At 40.6% G+C, this 14,081-nt stretch overlaps 2 pseudogenes; both read left to right on the top strand.

Annotated features, from left to right (window-relative positions):
* The first annotated feature begins 3,556 nt into the window (after positions 1-3,556).
* Positions 3,557-6,690, top strand: LOC148024608 (plant cysteine oxidase 1-like; annotated as a pseudogene).
* Positions 6,691-7,234: 544 nt separating this feature from the next.
* Positions 7,235-8,826, top strand: LOC148024607 (plant cysteine oxidase 1-like; annotated as a pseudogene).
* The last annotated feature ends 5,255 nt before the right edge of the window (positions 8,827-14,081 follow it).

Below are 14,081 nucleotides of genomic sequence, written 5' to 3'. Positions count from 1 at the left end.
ATTGTTGAATGCTATGAGCATTGAGATGAGCATTGAAAGCTCTTAAAAACTGAAATCTAAATCAGAGAACAAATGCTTTGACAGTGTATTGGCTGGTCATAAACAGTCCATGTACTTTTTGACATTACTTCTTGAAGACAGAGAGTCTGTGAATGCTCATATGGTCATGTATTGACCTATACACATAGTGGCATATGTATGAAGTGGCTTGAGGATCTCTTGGGATGAAATACATCTTGGTTTGATAGTTTATTGGCTGTATACAATCTGTGAGCAGATTTATGTCACTTGTACTTGCTGGATATGCATTGTTTTGTGCTCGTATGACTATGTCTAGTTGCCTACATATACTAGCAGATGTCTAGAAAGTTTGGAGCATGTAAGACATGTTTTAAAGTGGTTTTTGATAGTAAATTCACTGCTGGTTACTGAAAAATTGCAGGTTTCAGACTACGTATTCTCTTTACTACAATAAGCTTGCATGACACAGAGATACAATACCTGCAAAGTCTACGTACTGACTGATGTACCTATGGGTTATACCACATGTTTGTGGATGTTTTTGAGGTTGCAAAGGGCTGAAATTCCCTTTTTTTTTTTTGCAGAGAATAGTTACAAAAAACTGTCATAAACAGTGAGGACTGAGGTTGGTTAGAGTGACTTGTTGGCTTGCAAGAAGTCAGGCAGTGACTAAATAGGGTCTAGTACAACATGGCAAATGCAAAAATGACTGACAATATAACCCAGATAGTGGGGGAAAAGCTTGACAGTAACAATTATGCCATATGGAAGTTCCGCATGGAGAACTTCTTAATCGAGAAAGGCTATTGGGAGTTGGTGACTGGGGTGGAAGCTAAACCTGAGCTCCCAAATCAACCTACGACTGATCAGAGAGGATTACACCGAGCTTGGATAGAAAGAGTTCGTAGAGTCTTGCATTGGCTCTCTTTATGTATCTCAGATGCCATGGTAATGCAGATAATGAACTGCAGCTCTCCTAAGGATGCATGGGACATTTTGGTAAAGTATTATGGCACAACCACAAGTGCCAGGAAGATCCAGTTGAAGCAGAAGTTCAACAACATGGAGAGAAAGAGCAAATCTATATAGGATTATGTCACAGAGGTTAAGACCATTGTGGATCAGTTGGCATCTGTTGGTTTAGAGGTTGAAGATGAAGACATGATTACTGTGACCTTGAATGGCTTGGGGCCTAAGTATAAGTCTTTTGACACTTCTGTGTCTGTGCGGGTTGAAATGCCTGATTTCAATGAGCTAGTTACATTGCTTATCCATGAAGAGGTTAAGCTTGGTTTGGCTGCAGGATCTAGCAATTCTAAAAACAAGGATGCAGTTTTCTATTCCAATCAACGCGGCCGTGGAAACCGTGGTAGAGGCTATGGATTTCGCAGAGGAGGTCAACAAAATGCATCCTATGGCAATAACAATCAGTAGATATCAAATGCAAGAAGTGGTGGAAACTTTAGAGGTAGGGGGAGATCTAGCCCTAGAGGTAGAGGCTCCTGGCAACAGCAGCGTCCATCTGACAATCCGAACAAGGATAAGGATTATCATTACTGCAGAAAGTATGGGCATATTGCCAAGGACTGCTAGAAGAAGCAGGGCAATCAGAAAGGCAAACAACATGGGCATTTTGCTACATCTAGTCAGGCAGATGATACTTCAGGAGATAGATTGTTTGCCATGCAGTATATAAGAGACAGAGTTGCTGAAAAATCCACTGATGATGCAGTTTGGTATATTGATTCAGGGGCATCAAACGACATGAATCCTAACGGTGATTGGTTTACAAATATGGTGCCTGAAAGGCATGGCTATGTATGCACAGGGGATGACACATAGCATAGCATTGATCATAAAGGCAAAGTTTCTTTGGTAATTCATGATGGTAGGAAGAAGCACTTACATGATGTACTGCATGTCCCGTCAATTACTAAAAATCTATTGTCTGTGGGTCAGATGACTGAGCAAAACTTGCAGGTTAGGTTTAATAAGCATGGGTGCTTTATTGAGGAGTTTGGTAATGGCTGCAAATTGATTGCTCGCGGTCACAGGAATGGCAGAATGTTTACTCTTGATGCTACCTTACCAAAGCTCAATTCAGCCATGTTTGCCCATGGTTTTGGCACTATCAGAGACTTGGAGATTTGGCACAAGAGAGTGGGGCATGTAAATTTGCAAAGGCTGCAAATTATGCAGAAAAAACAGCTTGTTACAGGTTTACCCAAGTTCCAATACTCAGATATTGGTCATGTATGCGATGCTTGCCAGTTCGGTAAGCAGTCAAGGTTGCCATTTGTCAGGCATGTAAGGCAAAGTACACATCCATTGCAGTTAGTGCACTCTGATGTTTGGGGGGCAACCCATAATGCATCCATGGGAGGCTCTAGATATTATGTTACATTCATTGATGATTACAGTCGCTATACTTGGGTTTACATTTTGAAGACAAAGGATGAGGTGTTTGCTGTTTTTCAGCAGTTTAAAAAGTAGGTTGAAGAGGAATTTGATTGTTATATCTCTTGCTTGAGATCAGATAGCGGTGGGGAGTATGTGTCAAATGAGTTTGATAACTTTCTGGCTGAAAATGGCATACGTAGGCAGCTTACCTGCAGCTACACTCCTCAGCAAAATGGGGTAGCTGAAAGGAAGAACAGAGTCTTGATGGAAGCTGCTCGTGCCATGATTAATGAGAAGAATATGCCACTCTATTATTGGGCTGAGGCTGTTATGACAGCCATGTATATCTTGAATCGGACTCCCACTGCAGGTATTCATGAGATGACAACGTTTGAGAAGCTGTGTGGCTATAAGCCGGATGTAAGTCACATGAAAGTCTTTGGCTATCTTGCTTATGTGCATATTCTAGATAAAAAAATAAAGAAGCTGGATCCAAAAGCGCATAAGTGTGTCTTCATTGGATATTCGCAGGAGAAGAAGGCATACAAAAGTTATGATCCCTCTACCAGGGAGACCTTGGTGAGCAGGGATGTTATTTTTTATGAGATGGGTTCTTGGTATGTATCACCGACAACAGTGCCATTGGATATGCCTTCCCCTCATGTATCTACAGTTGATATGCAGTAGAGCACTACTATGACAGGACCTAGTAGTCAAACAGTATCCCCATGGACAGGGAGATTGAGGAGCTCACCGTCCACTGACACGAGTATGTCAGTGAGGGGGAGATATGATGTCGTGGACAAAGGAAAAGAGAAAGTTACTGAGGATGTATCTAGGATGTTGATAGCTAGAGGGATGACTTCTGGATATGAGTCTACTGACACTTTAGACAGTGAACTTGGTATTCCAACTGTCTATATGCTTGGCACAAGGTAGAGCAGGTACATTTCGCCTCATGAGAGAGGGGAATCGAGCAGTGCACCACAGCTTAGATGCTCACAGAGAGTTAGATACCCTATTGACAAGTTGACATATAGTGGATACACTGCTAAGTATTATGCTTACATGACAAAAGTGATGGAGATCAAAGAACCAGGTACATATGCTGAAGCAGTGGAAAATGAGAACCGGTATGCAGGTATGGATGAAGAAATGAATGCCTTGGCTGAAAATAAGACATGGGATCTTGTGCCACTATCTGAAGGAAAAAAGACCATTGGCTGCAAATGGGTCTACAAAATCAAATTCAAGTCAGATGGTAGTGTGGAAAGGTACAAAGCCAGGCTGGTTGCTAAGGGGTATGCCCAACAGTATGGACTTGATTATGAGGAAACATTCAGCCTTGTTGCCAAGATGGCAACCATACGCACTGTGATTGCTTTGGCTGCTGCTAGAGCATGGAAATTACAGCAAATGGATGTTAAGAATGCATTTCTTAATGGTGACTTAGCAGAGGATGTCTATATGGTTCAACCAGAAGGGTATGTTCACCCTGATTTTCAGCATTATATATGCAAGCTGAAAAAGGCACTGTATGGGCTGAAGCAGGCTCCGAGAGCTTGGCATGCTAGGATCAGTAACTACTTGCAGAGGTTGGGTTTTACTATCGGTGGGGCTGATCACAGCCTATTTACAAAGAAGATCGACAGTGGCTTGGTAGTGCTAGTCATATATGTTGATGATTTGATAATCATTGGTGATGATAACTTGGGCATACAACATGTAATGAAGATGCTAAAATCTGAATTTGACATGAAAGATCTAGATGAATTGAAATACTTTTTGGGTATTGAGGTAATCAAGGCTGAAAATGGTTTATGGCTGATGTAGAAACATTATGCCATGGAAATGCTGAAGAAATATGGCATGGCTGAATGCAAACCATTGGATACACCCCTTGATCAGAATGTCAAGCTGGACATTAGCACTGGAGCTGAAATTTAGGATGTGACTATGTATAGGCAGATGGTTGGAAGTCTGATCTACTTGACCACATCACTAGACCGGATTTGAGTTATGCAATTGGGCTCATAAGTCAGTTTATGCAGAAGCCCAGGAAGCCACATTTGGATGCTGTTAGGCGGATTATAAGATATGTTAAGTCCAATATAGATTATGGGCTGTTCTATATGAGAGATAAGCCCTTGAAACTAGTTGGATACATAGATGCGGATTGGGCAGGATGCTCATATGAGTCGCAGATATACGAGTGGTTATGATTTTGGCCTTGGAAGTGGCATGATCAGCTAGAGCAGCAAGAAGCAACCAACGGTTGCATTGTCTAGCTCTGAGGCAGAGTACAGGGGTGCTGCATTGGCAGCATGTGAGATTTCATGGCTGCTCAAGCTTATGGCTGATTTGGATATTTAGGTGGATGCTCCAGTGACGTTATTATGTGACAATCTCAGTAGTGTACTCCTGGCAACAAATCCAGTATACCATGCTAGGACAAAACACATAGAGGTACACTACCATTTTATTAGAGAGATGGTTCTTGCAAGGAGAGTAGATCTTATGCATGTGAAGACTGATGAACAGGTTGCAGATATCTTTACTAAGTCTTTGGGTAAAGATAAGTTCAGTAGTTTTAGACAGCTACTTGGAGTTCATCAGATGATTTGAGCTTGAGGGGGAGTGTTAGAATATCAAGCTTGTAGTATGTATGACCGACATTAGCTGTGTCCAGTTGTATCAACAAGTGTGGGACATTAAATAAGTCGATGGTCTTAGACCCAATGTGAATGGTCCTACAGACCTTAGTACTATTGTACACACTTATGTTATGTTTGTAGTCTATGAAAAAATGAAATATGATGAACGACCTGAAGGTCAGGCAGTAGCTCCATTACGTTGTCTCTCCCCCTCTCTCTTCCAACATGTATGCCCATAGAGGTTTGCCCATAAGTGGCTTTGTATGAGAGAGAGACAATGATGAATGCTCTAGGAAGAGATGTCCAAAATCCCATATGCACAGCGATAATAGTGGTACTATCCAAAAGCTATATAAGCATGTACTTGACACTCATTTCAATGTAATGGTACCATTAGTTTGAGTCACTCAAGATTGTGTTTATGAGTCCAAGTGAATCTATATTGGAACCTAATTCACTTGAGTTACAATTTCTCATTCTAATCATGTATCCTATGTTTGATTTGTGTCCACCATAGCTCTTCTAGTTCTAGGTCCATGATTCTCAACATGGTATCAGAGCCATAGTTGAGCTAGGTAGCTAGTGGTGTGATTTCTTTGCTGTATTCATCTTTCACACACACACACACACAGAGTATATTGTCTATTGTCTATCAATGAGACAAAGGATAGGGATATGTCATGTCTTTGTAATGGAATCGTAGCAAGTGGTCTCGTGTTGTTTGCGGCTGTAGGGGTGGTCTTCTCCTTCTATCTAGGAGCCTCTAGCCATGGCAAGCTACCTGTCATAGACCTCAGTAGGCCATTTCCCCACCTAGTAACTATAAGAGGCCCCTACATTAACGTAGATTCTCATGAGATTGGGCCTCTTTGTGTCGTCATCATTATCATGTGCTTGGAAGAGGAGCTCTCCTTAAAGACCTCGGACTTCGACCCTACCGAAGAAGAGGATCTGAGAGCCGAGCCTATGCCTGTAGTGTAGTGGAAGTATGAGGTGTGCAGAGAATCCTTCACACCGTTAGTACCTCCATTCTCGCCTCAGTCATTGCAGAGAGTCCGCCTTCTTCTAGACAATATCAAACCACCTAATGTTGGATTGTATGAAATCCCACCTCAACAAGCAAATGGAGGTTCTAACTCTATCAGGATAGAGAAAAGGAACATACCTACTTTAGCTGTAATACATCTTCACCATCATCCAGGCATGACTGTCTTCAGCAAACTTCTATATGGATCAATGGATGTCAAGGCTTATGACTGGGTTAACAGTGGTGATGCAACACAATCTAGTTTGCAAAACTAGTTGTTGATAGGACTATGTCAGCACCTTGTAAACCATCGGTGCTTCACCCAACAAGTGGAGGTAATATACATGAATTCACAGCAGTAACAGCTTGTCATGTACTAGATTTCTTGGCTCCTTATTTTGCCAAAGATGGCAAACATTGTACATACTATCGAGATATTTCATATTCTAGACAAGCAGGTGAATCATCTGGTGATGGAAATGGAAATTATGCCATGAGGAATGCCAGCTATCATGGCTAAAGAGGTCCAAACCACCAGTTGACTTGTTAAAGGTATCTCCTTACATGGGTCCAAGAATTGTACCTTGAAATTTTTTTCTTCCATTGCAGAACTAGTGTAACTATAAGCTATTTGCACTTCTCCAAAATCTTTTTCCATGTCAAGACCTTTCAATGATTGTCTATCCATCAAAATTCACAAAAAAAAATCATGTATCTCGAACTTCAATGTATGGGAGTTTATCAAACCAATTCTCATGTACCCATCATTGTGTTCATTTGTAAAAGAATAAAGCAGAAAGGAGAAGTACCATGCATCAACAAAGGGACAAGAATCACAACAAAGGCAAAGAGCATGAAGACCAAGGAGGCCAAGAAAATCAAAGATACCCAGAAGATCAAGAAAATCAAAGGATACCGAAGAAGCATGGAAAAAGAACTTTCCGTTGCTGACAACAAAGAACTTTTCCCATAGTGGATGTAAAAGCCCTTACCAAATATGTAAAGTTTCAAGCCTTAACTTGACTAGGTTGCCAAAGAGCTAGTCTCCCAAGCCATGTTTGCATGCAGGGGGGCAAAAGCTAGCAAGGGTAGGAACTCTTCATTTGATGGGGGGTGTTGAGAATAGCGAATGATGCTTGTATGTACTCCCATAGAGGCTTGCTCACAAGTGACTTTGTATGAGAGAGAGACAATGATAAATGCTCTAGGAAGAGATGTCCAAAATACCATATGCACAATGAGAATAGTGGTACTATCCAAAAACTATATAAGCATGTAATTGACACTCATTTCAATGTAATGGAACAATTAGTTTGAGTCACTCAAGATTGTGTTTATGAGTCCTAGCTAATCTATCTTGGAACTTAATTCACTTGAGTTACAATTTATCATTCTAATCATGTATCCCGTGTTTCATTTGCGTCCACCATAGCTCATCTACTTCTAGGTCCATGATTCTCAACATGGTATCAAAGCCATAGTTGAGCTAGGTTTCTAGTGGTGTAATTTCTTTTCTAAATTCATCTTTGACATAGACTTGCACGCACACACACACACACACACACACACACACACACGCACACACACACACACACACACACACACACACACATGCACACATGCACACACACACACACACACATAGAGTCTATTGTCTATCGTCTATCAATGAGACAAAGGAAAGAGAGATGTCATGTCTTTGTAATGGAATTGTAGTAGGTGGTCTCCTATTGTTTGCAGCTGCAAGGGTGGTTTTCCCCTTCTATCTAGGAGCCTCTAGCCATGGCAAGCTGCCTGTCATAGATCTCAGTAGGCCATTCCCCCCTCCAGCAGTTGTAGGAGGCCCCTATATTAACATAGGTTCTCATGACATTGGGCCTCTTCGTGTCATCATCTTCATCATGTGCTTGGAAGAGGAGCGCTCCTTAAAGACCTCGGGCTTTGACCCTGCCGAAGAAGAGGATCTGAGAGCAGAGCCTATGCCTGTAGTGTAGTGGAAGTATGAGGCGTGTAGAGAAGCCTTCACACCGTTAGGACCTCCATTCTCTCCTCACGCATTGCAGAGAGTCTGCCTTCTTCTAGACAATATCAAACCGCCTAATGTTGGATTGTATGAAATCCCACCTCAACAAGCAAATGGAGGTTTTGACTCTATCTGGATAGAGAAAAGGAATAGGGCTAGGCATCGCTCAAAAAAATCTTGTTCACCTCCAATCATATCATATATGCACATATATGAGTGTGATGAGTTCTCTATGGGGATCTTCCACCTACCTACTTTACTTGTAATACCTCTTCACCATCATCCAGGCATGACTATCTTTAGCAAACTTCTATATGGATCAATGGATGTCAAGGCTTATGACTAGGTTAACAGTGGTGATGCAACACAATCTAGCTTGCAAAATTAGTTGTTGATAGGACCATGTCAGCACCTTGTAAACCATTGGTGCTTCACCCGACAAGTGGAGGTAATATACACGAATTCATAGCAGTAATAGCTTGTGATGTACTAGATTTCTTGGCTCCTTATTTTGAAAAAGATGGCAGAAATTGTACATACTATCGAGATATTCCATATTCTAGACAAGAAAGTGAATCATCTGGTGATGGAAATGGAAATTATGCCATGAGGAATGCCAGCTATCATGGCTAAAGAGGTCCAAACCACTCGCTGACTTCTTACAGGAAACTCCTTACATTGGTCCAAGAATTGTACCTTGAAAATTTTTGCTTCCATTGCAGAACTAGTGTAACTGTAAGCTATTTGCACTTCTCCAAAATCCATTGCCATGTCAAGCCCTTTCAATGATTGTCTATCCATCAAAATTCATTAAAAAAAACATGTATACCGAACTTCAATGTATGGGAGTTTATCAAACCAATCCCATGTACCCATCAGTGTGTTCATTTGTAAAAGCATAAAGCAAAAAGGAGAAGTACCACACATCAACAAAGGGACAAGAATCACAACAAAGGCAAAGAGCATGGAGAGAAAGGAGCCAGAAGATCAAGAAAATCAAAGGATGCCGAGGAAAAATAACTTTCCGCTGACAACAAATAACTTTTCCCATAGTGGATGTAAAATCCCTTACCAAAGATGTAAAGTTTCAAGCCATAACTTGACTAGGTTGCCAAAGAGCTTATTTCAATGTAATGGCACAATGAATTTGAGTCACTCAAGATTGTGTTTATGAGTCCAAGCTAATCTATCTTGGAACCAAATTCACTTGAGTTACAATTTTACACCATTTTGGGGAATATGGGAATTTCCCATAAGTTTGGGACATGTGGTCAAATCTTTGGATTTGTCGTAACTTGAACACTATAACTCCAAATCAAGTGCTCTATAGCTCAATAGATTCCATTTTTCAAGTGCTTTCCAATGATAGGTCACATTATATGGTTTTGAGAAACTCATGGACATGTTATCTGGATGCCACCTTTTTAGTATTTAAAAAATGGGAATTGGGAGATTCCCAAACTCACTAATATTGTGTTTTCTCATTCTAATCATGTATTGTGTGTTTCATTTGCATCCACCATAGCTCATCTAGTTCTAGGTCCATGATTCTCAACAATTTGGATGAGCTGAAACTTCAAGTTTTATTATATTAAGAGATGATCAAGCATCGTATGAAACAACTTCATGATGTGAAAGCAAAGAAGTCTACCTTCAGAAAAGGAAACTAGTCATGTACTATGATGCATGTAGGGAGCTTTTTCTTGGAAAATTAGAGCCTAAGGGGATGATCCATATATAATAGTTAGAATAAGTAAAAATAAATCCACCATATTATTAGCAGATCTACAAGGGGTGGAATTTAAGAATAAGGTTAATCTCAACAAGATTAAGCCTTATTATCTATAAGCATACTAATGCTATGAATGCCTTTGTTTGCAAGTGTATACCACCTTGATTTGAAACCTGCAAGAGAAATAAAACCAATTAATGGGGCCACTAGTCCCCTATTTGGAGCACCCATATCTAGAACAAAGATACTATCAATGAAGGCTTGTTTGGTGGAGAAAATGGTATATTAAAGTGATTAAGCAAGAAGGTGGGACTTTTTTTTGGAAAATCATGGTCTTTTACTATCACTAATTAAGTTCTATTAAAAACTATCCTCATAGGTTTCAATGAAGAAGGTGGGATGGAGCTTTTGATTCACCCTTTGAATATGTTGAACTTTGATTATCATAGTTACCAATAGCTAGCTATGTAAACCCTTTATGGACCTATACATTGTATTTTGATGGAACATCCAAGGATCCCAATAAAAAAGGGATCAGTGGGGTAGTCATTAGAGATCCTCGACATAGGGTTACAATGAAATTAGCTACCTACCTTGGGGTAGGATTTACTAACAATATGATAGAATATAAAGCCCTAATAATGGGACTGAACATTGCTAAGAGAGGTGGTATTTTCCAATTATTAGTAATGGAGGACTCCAAACTGATATTGGATCAACTAAATGGGATGTACACATTATACACTCCTATCCTTCATAGATACTATCGTGCTTCTATAGACCTGATTGGTGAGTTTAAAAGAGTGTCTCTTCAACTAATTCCATGACATTGGAACTAATTTGCCAATTCATTAGCAAATTATGATTACATAGATTTCAATTGTGGTCCTAGCTTGGATATATCTCTTGATGATGGGATATGACCTGGTTGATTATGGGAACTCTTATCTGAACATGCTTTAGATGGCATGCAGTTGGCTAGTTTGCATAATGCAGAAAGTAGGCGAGACCTATCTACCATTATTATCTTGGACCCATAAGCTCATTAGATGACATGTTATGTGTACACCTCTTGCAGTATATATAGGAGATATGGGTCACAATTCGATGCACTTAGTTTAGGGCTAGGACCCCTATTTTCTCCTTGGAATGGAGCATCTTGTTGCATGTCCAATACCACTCCAAGGGGAGATGTGTTGTAAGCTATATTGATTTATCATTTTAGGCCAAGAGGTCCAATTTTTTGGATATAAATGTTTCAATTTGTTAGGCCAAGAGGGCCATGTGTGTGTTTGGTACGGGTGGATTTAATGGTTCTTTGTTTTAGTGCTGCAGTAGATAGGTTCAAAGAAGCACATGGAGGGAGCCCATTGTTGCATAGAAACTTCATGTGGCCAATCTAGGTGGTGTCTTCCCTTTTTGAGTTCTTTCTCCTTAGGCGAAATGTGTATGTGTATTTGGAGATGTTGCTTTCTTTATTGGGAACCATTTTTCAAGGCATGAAGTCCTAGAAATAGGTTAGATATGTCTCAAGAGGTTTGAGTAATTGTTCCGCCTCCTACGAACACTTTGTCAGGTATACAAATATTGTTACCCTAGTGATCCTATCCTCCTAGTCTACTAGGTAGCTCGTTCTAGGACTTCCTATTAGTTGTGAGGTAGCTAAGAAATCCTAGTAAATATGGAAAGAAAATGATATATGTCTGAAATAATTATAATACAAAGATGTGTAAAAAGGGGATCTAATTAGTCAAAAAAAAACCTTAAAGAGAAAAATCAAAAGAGTAGATGTTCATTACTTTGTGAAGGCTTGTTGGTAGGTTCTTGGGGACGAGTGAGACCCAAGGCCAATGTCTTGTCTTCTTGGGGTTGGTAGCATTTTGCTAACAAGAAAATAAGGATGGTCATAGCAAAAATAAAAGTTAGTGAGAAAAAAAGATTTAGTATCGCCTCATGAGAGCTTGGTGGGTACTTCCTTATTGAGAAGACTGGGATCGATGCCCTGTTCTCCTTAGATCACAATATGCTCTACTCCCTTCTTTTTACACATCCAAGTACCAGTGGTTGGACCCGCCTACCTGACCTAGAACAATGGTACCACAAACTCCCATTAGACGAGTGAGTGCTCCTATTGCTGGGACCATATAAATGTCAAGATTGTGGGAGAGAAGGAAGGAGTCTCACTTGTAGCTTTCTTGCTTGCACAATGGGGGAATACACACAAGGGTGGAGGCTAAAAACAATTTTCCTCTTCTTAGTTGTGTAAGCCAAAAGAACTCTCATACAAAGAAATAGAAGAACCCTATATATGGGTCTCAAACCAAACTCAACTAACTAAGGTGGCATACTAACTGAGCCACAAACTAGGGTAGATAAGGATAGCTGTCATCTAGCTATTATTCATGGGTGGTGTACCAACCGCATCTGCAACTAACACGTCGGTGACATAAATGCACAATGGTCACCCTGGCATATCATGAGTGGAGCTCGATATCTCAACACTCCCCCTCGAGCTCAATCCCAATTCCTGCACACCAAGCAGGTCTCTGAACTTGTGCAGCTTCTCTGCACCCAATGCCTTCGTAAATATGTCAACTACCTGATCCTCTGTGCTGACATAAACTAGATCAATAAGACCTAGTAAAACCCTCTTCCGCACATAGTGATAATGCACCTCAATGTGCTTTGTTCTAGCATGATAGACTGGGTTATTTGCCAAGTGTATACTACTCATGTTGTCACAATAAATGATAACTGGCCCATCTGTAGGCTGATGCATATCATAAAGTAGCTTATGGAACCAAGCTACCTCACATGCAATGCAGCCATTGCTGCACCCCTGTACTCAGCCTCTGTGCTGGATAAGGCAACTGTAGGCTATTTCTTACTGCTCCAAGTGACTGTAGCACTCCCAAAAGAGAACACATATCCACTGGTAGATCATCTATCAGAAATGCTACCAGCCCAATCAGCATCAGTATATCCATGCAACTATATCTGAACTCCAGTCTCATAAAATAGTCCATACTGCAATGTGGACTTCACATACCTGAGTATGCGTCTAGCCGCATCCAAATGCGGTTTCCTTGGAGCCTGCATAAACTGACTTACCAATCCAATAGCATAGCTCAAATCTGGCCTAGTAATAGTCATATAAATCAAACTTCCTACTATGTGTCTATACATAGTAGGGTCTTCCAGAAGCTCACCTGCATCTGTGCTCAGCTTCACATTCTGCTCCAAAGGAACTGAAATAGGCTTACAGCCTGTCATCCCATATTTGGACAGCATGTCCAATCCATACTGCCTCTGCAAGAGCTGTATCCCACTTGGTGATCTAATCACCTCAATGCCCAAGAAATAACACAGCTCTTCCAAATCCTTCATCTCAAACTTCTGCTTCAATAGCATTTTCACATGAAGGATATCTTCATCACTATCACCTGTCATAATCAAATCATCAACATAAATGGCAAGTAGCATAATACCTTTCTCTATTTTTCTCACATAAAGTGAGAAATCTGCCTTGGAAATCTGAAAGCCAATAGTGACAAGATATTGTCCTATCTTGTCAGACCATGCTCTAGGTGCTTGCTTCAAGCCATACAAAGCTTTCTTCAACCTGCAAACAAACTCAGGATGAACAGCATGCACATAACCTGGTGGCTACTCCATATAGACCTCTTCTTGCAAATCACCATGCAAGAAGGCATTCTTTACATCCATCTGATGTAAAGACCATCCCTTTGATGCAGCCATAGCAATGACTGCTTTTACGATTGCCATCCTTGCAACCGAATTGAATGTTTCTTCATAGTCAATGCCATATGCTTGTGCATATCCCTTGACTACTAATCTTGCCTTGTATCTATTCACAGAACCATCTGCATTGTGCTTCACCTTATAAACCCACTTACAGCCAATTGCATTCTTACCTTTAGGCAAAGGTACTAACTCCCGTATAGCATTTTCTTCCAAGGCATCCATTTCTTCATCCATGGCTTTCTCCTGTTTTTCTTTTCCCATGGCTTGCTCAAAAGAAGTGGGTTCTGGTTCCTGTATCACTTTGACCATATATGCATAGTGAATGACTGTAAATCCATCATATTTCAGCCTATCGACAGGATACCTAGCTCTCGTAGACCTGTGCAAAATAGGTTCACTCCCAGGTGCTCTCAAAACATCCCTGGTCTTCCTTACTCTAGGTGTAACAATAAAAGGAAT

Source organism: Lygodium microphyllum, chromosome 15 (genome assembly GCF_053477565.2).
Source record: "Lygodium microphyllum isolate KBCC chromosome 15, Lygodium_microphyllum_v1.1.10, whole genome shotgun sequence".
Classification (NCBI taxonomy): domain Eukaryota; kingdom Viridiplantae; phylum Streptophyta; class Polypodiopsida; order Schizaeales; family Lygodiaceae; genus Lygodium; species Lygodium microphyllum.
This window is presented reverse-complemented; position numbering and strand designations above follow the sequence as displayed.